Here is a 12079-nt window from a genome sequence, read left to right on the forward strand (position 1 = left end):
CCTTATATTGCATGTTAAATGCATTGTATTTCCGATTTGATCGAGGATTGTCTAGAATATGGACCCCCCTGTGATTAGTCCGGTTTGATTAACAATCCTTCCTTCCGAGCTCATGTTTTATTTGCTCTGCCGGATACTTCTGCCCCCCCCCATCCCGTGCCAACAGATTTCCAGCCGACCTGGCCAGGGTCGGGGCGATCACAACCGTTTATCTAATATGTGGCGGGGTTGATATGATGATCATGCAGAGGAGCGCCGTTGAGGCACCGTGCCAAGATAGCTGCCACTGATGTGGAACAGTCTGTAAATGTTGTTACATTTCACTGCATATATGTATGAAAGTATGTATATGTATGTGACGAATAAACCTCTTGAATCTTGAATCCACTATCGCAAAAGTGTTAACTCTACTGGACGGTAAATTTTCTCTACAAAGCTTTTTATTGATAAGAAAGATGTGTTTGCTGGACTTCCAACAGGATCTGGTCAAAGTTTAATTTACCAACTGGCCACTGTTCGCTATTTTTCCGCCGCTCAGCGCTATGCCACACGTTTTGTTGCCCTGATTGGTTGTAGGTCTATCCAATTGCGTCCAGAGACAATTTGGCCTATGCCCGCTGTGTGGCGTTCCCTCGGGTCAAACCACTGGCAAGAGCCATAGAAGAGGGCAGCACCCAGATTGTTTTGGAAAACAGGTATGTCCACTGGCAGTGGCTGGAAACATGGAGAAACCAAGCTCGGCCAGATCAGCAATCAAGGGGCCAGCCTACAAAGGGAGAGAGAACTCACCCTTTGTGGGGGAGGAGGTGTTCAGAGTCAGTTGCCGCCCGCCCACCCGTCTGTCCGTAAAACTCGCCTCCTGCTTTCCTCAATTTCCCCACTTCGTGTGGGACTAATGAGTAACCTGTAATGCATCTTCAGACTGAAATTCACACGAAAATATTGATGTGACATAAAGATGCATTTCATCTCTCTCTCAGTGGTCATGGCCAGCCCACCAGCTGCTGCCCCACCCAATGTCCCCCTTGCCATGGCTGAGTGGCACTGTGTGTGTTGGGGGGGGGTTATGTACTGTGTATACTACTACTATCTACTGTGTATATAACACTGATTTCATGAGAAGGTTAGTGAAAGATCCTACATTAGCTCCTGCTAACTGCAGGACTATAACACTCAAAAGCAGTCTGCCAGGGAGGGAACACTGTAATGGGACTGGCACATGTGTTGCATAAAATTCTTGAGGAGAGAAGTGCTTGTGGAGAGGCGCCACTCTTTAGTCGATCCTTTTTAGTTTAATGAAGTCCACTTGGAGTTTGTGAAACTAATGAATCGATTGTCTATCTTTTGTAGCTGCTTCTGTGAAAGTGGAGGGAGACGCTGTCCATGGAGTAGCATGAGTGGCTAGTCTTGGCTCTGTTCACCAGGAGTGGCAGCGGGCAGGCTGTCCTCACCACCAACCTCTGCATGTGGTGGTTCCCTCTTGGAGCCCAGCACCTGTACACTCAGCCACCTGCCTCAGCCCACGCCTTCTTCCAGCACCCGTTCTTCCTGTGGATGCCCTACAGGATGCTACAGGACCTGTCCGGTGTGTCCTAGACAGGAATGGCTGGTGCTTCATGGAAAAGGAGAGCCCGGAATGCTGTTCCTGTCACAAGAAGTTGGCGGGGGCCGGAGTCAGGACATCTTAAATCAGCTGGACCAGCTCATCAGGAGCAGTTCCAAGCTGTTTTCACATACATGTAAGTTGATTACTGTTTAAAAGATTAACAATGAATCTAATTGCCAGTAGGAGCAGTCAGTCATTAACTGCTGAAATTCAGAAACTCTAAGGGTGTCCTGTAACAAGGCAGTGGTGGGCCAATTAAAGGAGGCAACAGTGCGGCTCGCCTCCACACTAATCTGGTGGAGCAGCACACTGGAGAGTGGATGGTGTGGTCGATGCAGTACCTTTTTGTGCTCCACAAGCTTCGGGTACTAGGTGCGGCACCCCAGCAGGAGGTGTGTCAACCCATGTACCCTGTACCCACATCATCCTGGCTGCTATCAGTCTACATCCGGGATTCCCTGGGCTGACCAGGGTGGCCAGGGTGACATCTGTCTTTGGGGTAATCCTCAAGATGGCCACTAAAAAGGTAAATGTTGGTTGTTATTACAGTCATTCATTCAGTCATTGTCAGTGAAGTTTCCAGTTTTAACACTTTATTTTATCTTATTTATTATCTAATTGCTTGACCTATGACCAAGGAGCTTGCAGGTGAGGCACGGCTCCTAGGGTCATCAATGTGGGCAACAAGTACGGGCAGGTGCTCATGTCTTACCTCACCGCCTCTGAGGGGGACAGGCGGTTGCCTATGACAGCCAGCCTTGAGCAGCGCTACCAACACACCAGAAAGGCCTCTCCCAAGGTTTTGTACGGGACTCCTGTTCCATTGTGGGACCGTGCAAGATTGCGGCCATGTTCCACAAGTGGGACCAGCTGGTCGTCAGGCTGGACATGTGGCATCTCATGCAATGCTTCGAGGGGTGAAACCACCAACAGCCATCCACTGTACACCCCCTTCATGGCTAGGCTGTCCTTCTCCATTATTAAGTTGGACAGCGGGGATGTCACCTGGTTGACAGAGGTCAAGCAGTCTGAGGAGGGGAGGGACAATGCCCGCACGCACATTGTGGATGATGCGAAGCCTCTCATCCAGGAGGTGCTGGGTGCCTTCTGGGACGCGAAGGCCACAATGGGTATCCCGCTCATTGACTGTGCACGCAGCGTCGCCACCTCCACTGCACCCAGGATCCCCAGGGAATAGAGCTGTACACCAAGACGGGGGAGCGGACCAACGCTGCGGTCGTACTCCCTGCCTCGCCATCCCAGTTGGGCCCTGCTGACACCACTCCATCACAAGATGACACCCTTGGGATTGTGCTGCTGCAGCAGGAGGAAGACAATGTAAGCACATTGAACTTTTTATTTCATCGACTTAATTGTAAATCACTTGCATGTCAGTGATTCTATGTGTCTCCATGTGTTGTTCCTCTGTTGCAGGATGTACTTGGGTTAGTGTCACACTCCGACTCCGAGTGACGGTATGTTGCCTGCTGGCAAACTGGAATCTGCATGGGAAATGGTCGTTTACACAAAATGATGGCAAGCTCGGACAAGGTGCAAACACATTCATTGAGGTTGACCACAACAAAATCCAAAACCCCAGTGAAATGTGAGAACTATATGCATCAACAAAAAGTATTATTTACAGCAATAGTTTTAGCAGTTAAGAACACGCTGTCTGAATTGGTTTCAGCTGTTATAAAGGGTAGGCCACTCCCACTGGACCGAACCATTATTTAGTTTACTAATTAATCAACACATGTAATAAAACACTGTGGTGGACCGAGGGGGCGGGGCCAAGCCTTCTGCTGCAGACAGGAGGTGCAGTCTCCCATCCCGGGGCCACTCAGCTGCTGGGTATCAGCCTAATTAGCGGAGTCCCTCGCCAACTTTGAAAAGATGACAGAGGCGACCGGATGGACAGACCACAAGCAGGCGTGGCGGCTCGTTCCACTCCTCACAGGTGAAGCCCAGCTGGTGGCGCATGCTCTGCCGCCCGAGCAGCGGATGAGCTATGCTATCGTGCGGAGGGCGGTGATGGAATGGGTCGGGAGGACACCTGAGGGCCACTGCCTGCGCCTCCGGTCACTTCATTATGACACCGTGGGCCGGCCATTACTGCACGTCCAGCAACTCCTGGACGCGGCCCAGCGGTGGCGCAGACCGGAGGAGCGCTCCACGCATCAGATCGTCGAGGCGGTGGCCACCGAACAGTTCATGAACAATCTCCTGGCCCACACCGCTAGCCCACGCAGAGGCCTACAGAGAGGGGCCCTCCGAGGGTAGTAAATCCCTGTCGGTGACGGGTGACGCCCTGTCACCGAGCAGTCATGTCATGTGCAAACCACAAGACTGCAAGATTCCCCGATCACATGACAGAAAGTTGGGTAGTGTGAACTGTACAGCGATCTGATGACTTTGAAAATCGTGTAGTGTGCCCATGGCATTAAGGTGAACCTTTTGTGATAACAGGTTAACTCAATGCAAAGTTGTAGTTTTATTTTTTTCTGACATTAAAATAAACAGGCCAGGCCTACCTCAGCATAGCGGAGACAGCTTGTTTACTAGGTTTTTATTCAGAAATGGCAACATGATGACATATAGGTTTAGTCCGGTGCGTAGTCTGTTGACCCGGGGCAGAGAATACCTGTTCAGATGGTACCGCTGTCGCAGGAACGCAGAGAGAGGACCTTGCTACAGGGGCCAGCCTTGAGAAGCACATCTGATTACCTTCCCGATGAGGTTGGATTGTCTCTCATATAGTGGTCTGCTTCCTGGTCATTACCTTATTGAGGGGTGCCGAAGTTGTCTGCAAGAAGCCATATCATGGCACTGCCCTGGCGGGGTTGTACCACTCGAGCATGGGCAGCAGACACCGCTGTCTCATCTCCCCCCACAACGCAGCTGTCTAATCTCCCCCTGTAGGACCGGGCTCATGAGTGGCCACTTCCACAGTAGTACTGTACAGTTTTACTAAAGCTTTTCTTTTTTGGCTTCTCCCTCCCTTGGTGGTTCTCACCAGGTGTGTTTAGAAGGCTGAAGGTGATGGCGTGAATGTTGGAAATTGACACCGCCATTTTTGTGGACATGATGGTGGTCACACATTTTAAAGTCTCCAACGCAGGCACATTCTCAATTATCTGCCAGTATTCATCTAGGATCGAAGTTCTTGCAACTTTGTTTATGGTCGGATGGAACAGCTGTAACTGCCCACAATTTTTAAAGAGTTCCATCTAGCTTCCCATGACTGGATGAGCTGGTGATTCGAAAGTTGTTTTTTTGTTGTTTTTTTGGCCTCCTGTGCCTTGCTTGAAGGTCGGTGTGATGGAAGTGCCTGACAAACTCCCCATCTGCAACAATAACCCGATGCACAAACGGGTTAAATCCATTGTTTTCTGCCGCAAAACAGGAAACTGAGTCCCAGTTCATCCATCGGGGAGACTTAGAAGCCACCATGTTGTATACATTGTCGTGGACGCATGCAGTCACTTTCCCAGCAAGTCTCCACTGCATCAATTAATTTAGTTGAGGTTTGTTGTCAGCATGTGTTTGACTATACTCTGTTAGGATAACCGATTTAACCTGCCAGTGGCATGTCATTGTCACGTAGCTCTCACTCTTGTGCACCATCCATCAGTCAGTCGTGAGAGCCACAAACTAGCAAGTTGCATTTTAAGCCGTTTTTTCCCCCTTTCTCTGTAGAACAGGCTTCAATTAGACTGGTAGTAATAGCCTGTCGCGATGGCCTTTTCTAATTAAGCTCTGTATAGACCATTAACTCCTGAAAACCCTTACCACAGACCATACTGATATCTTTCTCCATCATTAAACAGATTCTGAGTTATCTCCTCAGATCGCCGTGCATCGCATCTTCTCCCTGCTAACATGGAGGGCAAGGCTGGTTGTCCTCCACCACCCGATGCTTGTGGATGTTTGCTTCGCAAGTGGTATTGCATCTGTACTACTGCTATATTTTAATACTGCATTCTTAACAAATACTCTCTTAACAAATAACCTGATTGTCCTTTCGGGCGACATGGTCCACACAGTATTTCTTTCTTTTTGCCCGAGCTCAGCGACACATAGCCCTTCCAATAAAAGGCACATGTGGTGCGGTGTCACCCCCATGAGTTATATTTAAGAAATAGATTGTATAGCCATTTTTCTTTTACAATGCAACAAGTGTGTGCGTGTGCGTGTGTGTGTGTGTGTGTGTGTGTGTGTGTGTGTGTGTGTGTGTGTGTGGCATACAAAAGGGCAGCTAATCTCTGCATTCGGGTCCTTTCTCCCCAAACAGTGATCCGTTGTAAAGCCAGGCCGTGAGCATCCAGACGATATCCTTAGTTTAATTAATTTGGATTTTTGACGAACTTCTTTAACAAATTTTATGGCGGCATGTTGTTAACTAATCGATGCCATGTGATGAAAGAAAAGAGGAGTGTGTATGAGTGGAAGGCTTTTTTTCCTGGTGGGAAGTGAATGAATGATTATTTAGAGTAATTTCAATCTACAATGCAATCACAAACCTTTGTTAAACTTGCAGACTGAACTCCATTTTGTGTGTTGCTCTCTTGCTATCTACCCCTTACCCCCAGCTCTTTGTCACATACCTAGGACTTTATTTGTTGATGTATTTGAACATTTAGTTTCGTTATTGCTACCTCTGCATACTAAATACTATTAAAGGTCTACATGTTCTTCATTTGAATATTAGGAGCGTACTGCCTAAAATTGATCTCTTATGAACTAAGCTTGTTTATATTAATCCTAGTGTAATTACCCTTTCTGAGACACGGCTGAATAGCAATATCTCTGACAATGAAATTAAACTTGACAACCATCTTTTGAAGGGGTGCGAGAGGAGGAGGAGTGGCTACCTAAGTCTCTTTAAATTTGGCTTCAGAGCAGGTTATACCAAAAGACCACCCTATGTATTTTAAAACAATTTTTCATGAAAACAAACAACTAACTATAAGAAATAGTTAGACCTGCAAATGCTCCCTCAGAATCTCCAAAGTGTATGTTGTCTACCATTAACTCTTGATCGGCCAAATTAAATTTTTAGTCTGGGTGACGTTAACAGCAATTGACTAAATCGCTCTTCTCACAACAATCAAAACCTACTTGGCAGCATGAACCTAATCCAACTGATAAGTAAACCAACCAAAGTTGGTTACAGGTCTAAGTCCTTGTTAGATTGGATTCTTGTCACCCATCCCGATAGAATTATAAAATCTGGGGTATTACAGTATCTGACTGTTTCAGTGACCACTCCATAATTTTCTGTGTTTGGAAGATTAAAGTACCTAGTCTTCCGCCACAATGCATCAAGGTAAGAGAATGTAAAACTATCAAGACTGAACTTTTTATTCAAGACCTAACTGCCGTAAACTGGGACGGATTTCAGCTAATACCCTTTGTTGATGATGCGTGGACTTTCATTTACACCAAGTTTATTCAAAATATAGATAAACATTCCTCTTGGACAACAATTTAAGGTTAAAGGTAGGAGATTAAAGTTGATCTAATGTCTCTTTAAACAGAGATGAAGCTTGGGAAAAAATACAGATCGACAAAGTATTCTGCCGATTGGAATGCATATAAACATCTAAGGATACATGTACAATTGAAACACTACATCAAATTATTATAATGACTATTTAGCTAATGATTCAATAATTTCAAACAGCTGTGGAGCATTGTCTCTTCTTCGTGCCGGGGCGCCAGTTGGCAGTTTCGTCACCACAAACCACCCAAGTGGCGTTTTCAGGGCCCTCCGACACAGAGACACTGACGACGGGGGGTTGTTGACACCAGTTTATTGTAGAGAGAAGGCTAGGTGGAATTAGCCCAGGAGCAAATTGAACATGTCATGACACAGGCTCCTATACTGAGTGTGTCTGTGTGGATAGGGTTTGAAACCTACTGCTGGTTAGCCCAACCAATGAGCATCAGGGGTGGCTGCTCAAACCACCCCATCCACAAACCACATACTCATATTAGAGTTAATGAAGTTGTTAATGATCTTTCTATAATTGCCAAAGCCTTTAGCCAGCATGTTTCTTCTCTCTGCAGCTCACATTTTTCTGATTTCCCCTACTCTGACATTTCTTTGAATAACTCTAAATGTGGCCCCTACTTCTCCTTTAGAAGAATCTGTCCAACAGATACTCAGCAGGTTATTTGCAATCCAAGCTCAGGTAGAGGTGCTGGCCCAGATGGTTTGGAGATTAAGTTAATCAAACTTGCTTCTCATGTTCTGGCATTTCCTGACTTATTCAACCTATCCCTATCCACATGTCCAGTTCCATTCATTTAGAAATGTGGCAGTTACCCCATTGCATAAAGGTGGTGATCCTCTCAATCTTAATAACTATAGAACTATTTTGATCAACTATCTCAATGTGTTAATGATTTCCACATCGAATCGCCATACCAATCTGGTTTCAGACCTCATTTCTCAACAACTACTGCTCTCTTAAAATTTACCAATGACGTAGCCTCTTCATTGGACAACAATATGCTTACAGGCGCAATATTTATAAATCTTAAATTAATCTTTTGATATGGTTGATCACTACCTCCTCCTTGACAAACTGTATGCTATTGGCTGCCCCATAGGAAATATTATTTACTTTGGTTCAACTCATATCTTCACCATAGATGTCAGCTTGTCTTATCAGGGCAGTCAGATTTTATGATCATGAAAAAAGGTATCCCTCAAGAGGAATTTAAATTCTCAACTTTCTTTTAAGCACCATATTGACTGAGTGATAAAGAAAATAAATTGCAGCCTGAGAATATTCCCTGTATGTTCTCTATTCTATTTGCTCTATCAGCTGTTTCACGCTACAGGTCAGGAAAATAATTCTTATAATTACCAATACTAGATTATGGAGATATTATCTATCAGAATACCCCAAACAAATCTGTGTCTCTCAACATAGTTTACAATGGTCTCTGTGGATTAGTTCTGGATATCCTTATCGAATTCAGCATGGTTTTATGCATGAGTTGCTAAATTGGTTAGCATCTAAATACAGTAGACATTTTCATTCTTTGCATTTTGTTTTAAATTGTATTTTCTCTAACTACCTTCCTCTTACTCCTCTTATTTAAAACAACTTCTTATTCCATACAGGTTATCATATACTCTAAGGCATACTGAGTATAATTTTTCTTCGTCCCTAGAATTTCTAAAGAAATTGGACAGCGTGCCTTTAAATTTAAAGCTCCATCTGACTGGAACAGTCTGTCAAGTTCACTGAGATCAATAACTTTCCTTTGTCTCTTTAAGACATCTATTTTATATTATTTTCAAACAACCTGCTCTTGGTTCTAATGATACTTGAGATATGGAAATAATTTTCTAATTTGTAAGTGCATGCAAATGGATTTATTTTTATGGGTATGTGTACATTTGCTGTATGTATTTTGGCAGTGGAATCAGTGGGTGAGGGAGTGGCTGGGTCTGGGAGAGATTTATGTTCATGTGAATACGTGTGGGTTATTTATTTTTTTGTGTTTCTGTACATTTCTGTTTAGGACCCCCTTGAAAAGGAGCCAAACAGGAAGTAATGCAGATGGTAAGAGCACAGTCAAAATACAGCAGTGACATTTGACAAAATGTTAAACATGTTTTAATAAAATTTTGTAGTGTCCTTTTTAACTTTACCAATAGTATAGATAGATTACAAGATGTTATATTGGTAATCCAGTGTGTGTGCGCCTACTAGGCTCAGAAAACTAGTGTGTGTGTGTGTGTGTGTGTGTGTGTGTGTGTGTGTGTGTGTGTGTGTGTGTGTGTGTGTTGCACGATCTGCCACCTTACCTCCTCCTGGAGTAGCCAACTGGGACAGGTAATCCACCATGAGGTTGGTCTTGCCCACTTTAAGCCGGATCATGAATCTGAATGGTTGGTTGCAAGGCAAGATACAATCGTGATGCGATCATTGTGGTCGTTCATTGGATTTATCCGAAAGAGGGCTCGGTGATTGTCGCGATCATCTTCTCTTCCGAGAAGATAATAGCATGAGCTATCCATTGCTGATTTGATTGCTAGAACCTCCTTTTCAATGGTGGAATATTTGATTTCACGGGGTAACAGCTTAGCACTGATGTATAATACTGGTCGCTTTTCCTCCTGGGGTTAAAACAACGCCCAGTCAGATATTTGAGGTGTCCACCTCGACAACGAATCGCTTCTGAAAATCAGGACTGCAAAGGACAACAACACATGCCATTCTTCAGGGCAGTAAATGCTTGCTCACAATCTTCCGACCATTTGACCAGGTTAAATAAAGCTAAGCCAGAGCTCACATACTGCTGATGGTTCCCTGGTGATCTGGGGTGTTGAAACAAGAGAGGTCTACATCATCAGGGACATCAGTCATTCATTGATGTTTCTCTAGGTTTTCAGAGGTGAATTCCTTCCCGTTCTTGAGTCTGAATCAGTCAAATGTCCATTGTAACCGGGACGGCCGGAGTGTGGGAAGCTGAGCTCGAAAGAGAGACACCCCTGCCCCCTAGCCAGCTTTGCTCAGAGCTCTTTAAAGACCCCCTCTTCAAAGTCCAGGCGGGGTATTCTGGCCACAAAGACTGCTGTCTCCACCTGAACTTTGAATTTCCTCTGCAGAGGATTGATGGAAAGGTGCATTACTAGAAGAAGAGTCTGGAGGAGAAAGCAGTTCCACAGATTTTTCATCAGATTTACCACAATCACCTGGTCCAGGCTTTAAGGCTCCTTCGAGCAACCTGTATTCAGTTGGAGTAAGATCAAAGTTAACACTGTGGCTCTTCTTCCACAACCAGAGCAAAACGTAAGCAAACAGCAGAACTTGTGGTTCTCACCACCACAGTGGTCTTTCGGGGTTTGACCAACATTCTTGTCATTCTCCTCATCCTAGTGTTTTTAAATTCTGATGACAGGTCATCAGAGGTGGACATCTTGGAATGGTGAGGGCTCTGACAATCCTTCTCCTTCAAACCTGCCTTGGATTTTGTTCCTTTTTTTTTTTTTTTTTAAACGTCTTTCTTAAGAAGGCCTCCATCTTTCTTTACAGTTCCATTCTTAATGTTTTGTTTTTTGCTTAAATGTTTAACGCAATGTGTTCTGCTGCCTCAACGTAGTCAATGTGTTTATTTTTATGCTGGGTAACAGCACCACCCTTTAGTAAGTCATGTACAGGTCCGTTCTTATTTACTCATTCACTTCCTGTGCGAACCTGATTCCGGTAACGATACCCTGGAAGGAAACTCATGGGCGGTGATACGCTCCATCCGTCATCATCAGCTCTTGGATTTAAACGCTTCTTCATTTTTCTGCTAGCTAAAGCAATGTCTGTGAGTATGGTTTATCTGGCAACATAACCAGCAGCTTATGTTGTGTTTGAACTACTGTTGAAGCATATTTTACAGTAGCTGAATAGGTGTGTGGCTTAGCTAACACCGTAGTGCAATGTTGTCTGCCTATACGTGTAGGGTAACCTATTCTATGCTCCTCGTTAGTACTGCTTAGAAAGTTGATACTATTTCTGTATTGTGCTTACAGTTTCACAAGATTCTCAGTAAACTTCATTAATCAACATCTTTGCCGTGGAGTTTTTTGGGAGTATTTCACTGGTTAGATAACGAGTGTCATCAGCTAGTGAAGACTGCACACCATGCTTTTAGTTCCACCTAAACCTTTCTTAAGTTCCTTAAAAGCTTATCTAGTGGTTTTCTTCTCTGTTCATCTTGCTCCACTTCTTTGGGTCACTTTTTACATCTTCCTTTGGTTTTGTGCTTTGAAGTTCCTCCTTTAAGGATTCTTTACCCTTCTCTCCAAAATCCTCTTTATCCCTCAATTCTCTTTCTTGGTGCCAACAGGGACCGTCTCATTATTGTTCTTCTTCACTTCCCTTTTCTCTTATTTCAGCGGGTCTTTCTTTGGAACTAGTTTCTCAGCTGGTTGTGGATGCCTTAGCTTGGCTTCAACAAGGAGCTTAGACTTCTCTTCCCAGGTCTTTCTCCACTTCAGAAGCAGAATCTCCGGCTGCCTTTGGCTTTGCTTTGACATCCTGCTTCATTACTTCTCCTCTTGCCACTTTGTCCTTTCAGAAGGCACTACTGGGTCTGGACTCTTGGCTGGGACTTCAGACCCTTCGCTTGTTTTGGTTGTTTATCATTTTTAGATGCTTCAAGATCCCCCATACACACCACTGGCTGTTTTAGAGAATCTAGATTTTTAAAATCAAGTTTTTCAAAGTCCCTCCAATCTTAGCCTGTGTGGTGCAGCCAGGAAAAAGCACTCAGACAATCTTCTCCTGAGGATTGGCGGGATGCCAGACCAGTAGGGCACAAATAGAACTAGACACTGTAGGAGGAGGTTTGGCTTCTTATATTTGGTCCATTTCTTGACCATATCTGCATCAAGAGCTGATCTGGGGCATTTAGGAACACAGCTCCAATTTCTGGAGAAATTAAATTTTTCAACCA

This window comes from Zeus faber (assembly GCF_960531495.2).
Source record: "Zeus faber genome assembly, chromosome: 11".
NCBI classification, from domain to species: domain Eukaryota; kingdom Metazoa; phylum Chordata; class Actinopteri; order Zeiformes; family Zeidae; genus Zeus; species Zeus faber.